General features: G+C 53.7%; 1 pseudogene; it reads left to right on the top strand.

Moving 5' to 3' along the window:
- The first annotated feature begins 4,881 nt into the window (after window positions 1–4,881).
- Window positions 4,882–5,000, top strand: part of LOC125729656 (U2 spliceosomal RNA) — a 205-nt pseudogene continuing 86 nt past the window's right edge.

Raw genomic sequence — 5,000 nt, 5'->3', positions numbered from 1 at the left:
TGGATCTTCTTCCTGGCCACAGGGACATCCGGGATGAGCTGGGGATCTGGACTGGCCGACGCCAGTTCCAGGCCCGCCTGCGCCCGGACGCTAATGGCGCAGGCGGTTTTAGCCACCCCCCAGCCTATTTTACTTTACAGGGCAATAAGGCATACCTTTTTTATTCTGGACAGCCTCCCTTCTGCCGGCAGTGCCACAGTTTTGGACACACCCTGGAGGGATGCGCCAACCTGCGCTGCCGCAACTGCCTGGAGTCGGGGCACATGGCCAGGGACTGCAAGGGCCCCCGTCGCTGCAAACACTGTAACGGCGAGGACCATCTGGCTCGTTCCTGCCCACAGAAAAAGACTACATATGCCGACGCTCTGTCGGGTAACAGAGCAGTCGGTTCGGAGAATGGTGGGGGAGCTCTAGCCCCCACGACTGGGCAGGAACAGCCGGCGACGGGGGCAGGAGGAGAAGCCCTGGTCGTGGTGGAGGAGGCCCCTTCGAGTGCGACACCAATGCAGGAGGGGTCTCCGAACAAGGTGGAGCAGCTCGCCCTGGCTCCAGGCGTCAGCAGCAGGCGAAAGAAGAGCGGTGCATCCCCCCGGGGGAGGAAGAAGAGCAGAAGGGAGGCGCAACCCAACGCACCCAGCCCTCCGGCTGCCACCTCGCCAGCAGTGGCGGCCGGGGACCAAGGCCGACAGTGTCCCCCCTCCCCGATGTTAGAGGCCCCCCGTCTGGTGTGGGACTTGGGACAGTCCCCTGCACCCCCCCAGGAGTACAGCGGTCAACAGGACACTGCTAATGAACAGGAGTACCTGGGGGGGCTGGAATTGGGGGACCTTTTGAGGTTGACTGAGGAGGGGGGGCAGTAGGACAGTATTGTTTTTAATGGCTGGCTTTTATTATTTTAGTTTGTTGTTTTTAATTGTATTTTATTATTTTAACATTCTATGGCCAATTTTAATATTGTCACCTTGAATGTAAGGGGTTTGAGGAACATTTTAAAACGTACATTTGTTTTTAACCAGCTGGCATCTTCTCCCTTCAGCATTTGTTTTCTGCAGGAAGTCCACCTCCGGGACCAGCGGGACGAGGCTCTCTTTTCACGACAGTGGAAGAGGGGTAGATCCTACTGGAGCGTAGGTGGCGTCCACTCCTCAGGCGTCGGGATCCTTTTTGGCGACCGCGCCTTTGAAGAAGTAAGTGCGTTTACCGTCCTTCAGGGCAGGGTTTTGGGAGTGGATGCCACATGGAGGGGACAGCGCCTCCGGGCCATATGTGTCTACGCTCCGGTGGAGGCCTCGTCCCGTATAACTCTCTTTGAAGAGTTGTCCCCGTTCTGTGTCACAGATCGACACTTGATTTTAGGAGGGGACTTTAACATCTCGTTGGAGGGTAGGCAGGATGTCAGCTCAGGGCATTTTCGCCATTTTATTCGTTCCTTTAAACTTGTTGACGGTTTTAAAACATGCAACCCCAGCATGCCGGGCTTCACCTGGCATAATAGTCGCGGAGCCAGCAGCCGCATCGACTACATTTTAGCTTCACCCCCCGTTGCTTTTAAAAAGGTGTCCCTCTCCCCACAGTGGCCCACTGACCATCTGGCAGTGGAGGCCACTGTCTCCATAGACGCCCCTGTATATGGGGGCGGCTATTGGAAAATGAACCTGCAGATCCTGGAGGAGAGAGATTTTAGACACCTTTTTTTAGATCACTTCTCCGAGTGGCAGAAGGACAAGCCTACCTTCCCCTCCGTGGCCGAATGGTGGGAGAGTGTGAAGGACAGGATCCGAACCTTCTCCATGCAGTACAGCAAGCAGCGCAGGATGGAGAAGAAGTTCTCCATTCTGCGGCTGGAGAGAAGGTTGCGGGATGAATACGCCGCTCACAACAACGGGGGCACCATCAACCACGAGCGGCTGCTTGACATAAAGGGTGAGCTGAGGCGCCTGCATGAACAGGCTGCCTCGGCCCAAATGCTCCGCGACAAAATATTTGAGGTGGAAAATAATGAAAAGTGCAATTCTTTTTTTTCCACAGAGCCAGGGAAGCCCGAGAGGAGAAGAGCTTTAGCTCTCTCCGTGCCTCAAATGGCAACACAGTCACGGATACATCAGACATGCTGGAGGTTGCTAAATTGTTTTATCTTAACCTTTTTAATGTTAGGGACACGGACCCGGTTGCTGGGGAGCGCTTCCTAGATAACATCTCACCTTGTCTTCCCAGTGACATCCGGGACGGCTTAGAAGCCCCCATCACCTTGGCCGAGCTGACCGCAGTGCTTGGCAAGATGAACCGCCGCAAGGTACCTGGCCTTGATGGGCTCCCGGTGGAATTTTATTCCACCTTTTGGGATGTCCTCGGGCCGGAATTACTGCAGGTTGTAGAGGACGTTCAGCGCCGGGGTTTGCTCACTAGGAGCATGAGGTCGGGGGTCCTCTCTTTGTTGCACAAGAAGGGCGATCGGGCCGACCTTGGCAACTGGAGGCCCCTGACCATGCTTTGTGTAGACACAAAGCTCATCGCAAAGACCCTTACCGAACGCCTGAAGAAGGCCATGGCTCATCTGGTTCACAGCGACCAGACGTGTGGAGTACCGGGTCGATCGGCGACGTGGAATCTCCACCTCATCCGCGACGCCATCGCCTGGGTGGAGGATAGGAACCTCCCTCTCCTGCTGGTCAGCTTGGACCAGGAGAAAGCCTTCGACCGGGTAGATCACCGCTTCCTGTTCAAAGTATTGGGTAAGTTTGGCTTCGGGCCCAATTATCTGGGGTGGTTACACACTTTGTATAACGAAGTTGGGAGCCATGTTGTTATCAATGGCTTCCTGAGTGATTTGGTGCCCCAGCGGAGTGGAGTGAGGCAGGGATGTCCCCTCTCCCCCCTCCTCTACGCGCTCTATATAGAGCCACTGGCGTGCGCCATTCGCACCCACCCCGGGGTCGATGGCCTTCTTATCCCAGGAAGTCGGGGGACAACTGTTAAACTGACCCAGTATGCAGACGACACCACGCTTTTCGTCAGCTCGGATCAGTCTCTCGGTCATGCCTTGAGCCTCGTTCACGCGTTCGGTTGGGCCTCTGGCGCGACGCTCAACCTCAGTAAGTCGGTGGCCAAGTATTTCGGCAGCTGGAAGGCGAGGGAGGACGTCGCAGGTGGTCTCACCCTCTGTGACGGTCCTCTCAAAGTTTTGGGGGTCAACTTCCTTTCGGATGGTGCCGCCCGGTTGAACTGGGAGGAGCGGTTGGCGATCGCCAGGCGGAAGATCGGACTGTGGAAGTCCAGGTCCCTGTCCTTCCAAGGTAAGGTTTTAGCCTTAAAAGTGGATATTCTTCCCACCCTGCTCTACCTTGCACATGTGTACCCTTTGCCCCGCTTCATGCGGAGGGGCCTGACGAGGGACGTTTTTAACCTCGTCTGGGGGGGCAGGTATGAGTACGTGCGTAGGGAAGTGATGTATCTCGGAAAGGACAGGGGGGGGAGGGACGTTATTGACTTTCCTCTCAAGCTTGACTGCCTGTTCTTCTCGCAGCTCTGCACGCGCCTGGCAGCTCCCCTCCAGCACCCCCATCAGCACTTTGTGCGTCTGTGGCTGGCTCTCCCCATGAGACGTCTGGTGACGTCGTGGACCAACCTCGGCCCCAAGGCTGAGACCCTGCCGGTCCACTACAGCCACGCTGTCAAGTGGAGTAAGTCTATTCCGGCAGGTGTCAAGACAGAGGCCCTGACCAAGCACAGAGCGCTTTACAAGGCTTTGCTTGGTCATAGGGAGACTCGGGCCATGTTGGGCCTGGAGGAAGGCACATGGGCGAGAATCCAGCCTAAGGGTTTGGATCACAGGCTGCAAGACCTGAACTGGCAGTGCCTTCATGGTAAGCTGCCAGTCAGGGACGTCTTGCACAGGCATAAGCTGACCAGACACCCCCGCTGCCCCAGGCCCGAGTGCAGCGAGGATGAGACCATCAAGCACGTGTTTTGGGACTGCGGGCATGCACAGAGAGTCTGGGGGTTGGTAGCGGGCCTGTGTGGACGTGTAGACCCGCAGCCCGGTCTGACCTACGACAAGGTGTTGAAGGGGTGGGACCCCAACCTCCATAACCCCTTCGGCCCCTGGATGTGGCTGCTGGTCAGCATTACCAAGCGAGAGCTTTGGAATGCCAGGACCGCGCTCATCCGCAGAGGGGTTCGTCTGGAGGCACAAGGGGTATTCCGCAAAATCCGGGCCGATTTGGGTTTCAGGATGGAGACCGACGTCATCCAACGGGGCTACCACGAGGCCAAGGAGAGGTGGAAGGGCCTCTTTGGGCTTTAGCCCCGTTTCATTTAGGTGGTGACGCTCCATCCTACAGGGTCGACATGACGCACTGTCCTGAAGCACACAGGAGGTACTTTGGGTTTTAGGTAAGTGTGCTTTGTTTTTTGTGCGTGTATGGTGTTGCAAATATTCTTTTAATTAACTGCATGTACTGAGATTGAGCACGGCTGTGGTTGGTCACTTTTAGCACCTTTATGTATTAACATTAACTGTATTTATTAACATTTTATTCAATGTGCTGTGCCATGTCTGCGACTAACCAGTTTTTTAGCCTGAGGCCATTGATTTTATGTGTTTTAGGATGATGCATAACCCTGTTTTAACCCGACCCTTGTGCCGAGGCCTGAGGTCTACGGGTCTGTTCCTTTTTTAAGGTTTTAATATTTTAATGGCTTGCATTTGAGGTGACATTTTAATTATGTTAATGGCCATATGATTGTAATTAGATTTTAAAGTGTGTATATGTATTACTTGTTTTTATTGTTATGTTTTGCTTATCCTATAGGGAATGGTTCTGTAATATATTTGTTTAATATTGTTTTAAAGGTGTTTTATTGTGTGATTTTAAAATGTACAGAACTGTTTAATAAAGCATGGAAAAAAAAAAAAAAAGAAAAAAAAAAAAATCTGTTCTTATCAGTTTAATATCTGATACGTCCCCCATGGAGGGGACCACATATTAAACGGATTTTTG

This window comes from Brienomyrus brachyistius, unplaced genomic scaffold (genome assembly GCF_023856365.1).
Source record: "Brienomyrus brachyistius isolate T26 unplaced genomic scaffold, BBRACH_0.4 scaffold703, whole genome shotgun sequence".
Taxonomy (NCBI): domain Eukaryota; kingdom Metazoa; phylum Chordata; class Actinopteri; order Osteoglossiformes; family Mormyridae; genus Brienomyrus; species Brienomyrus brachyistius.
Note: the sequence above shows the minus strand (reverse complement) of the source record. Positions and strands in the feature narration are given on the sequence as shown.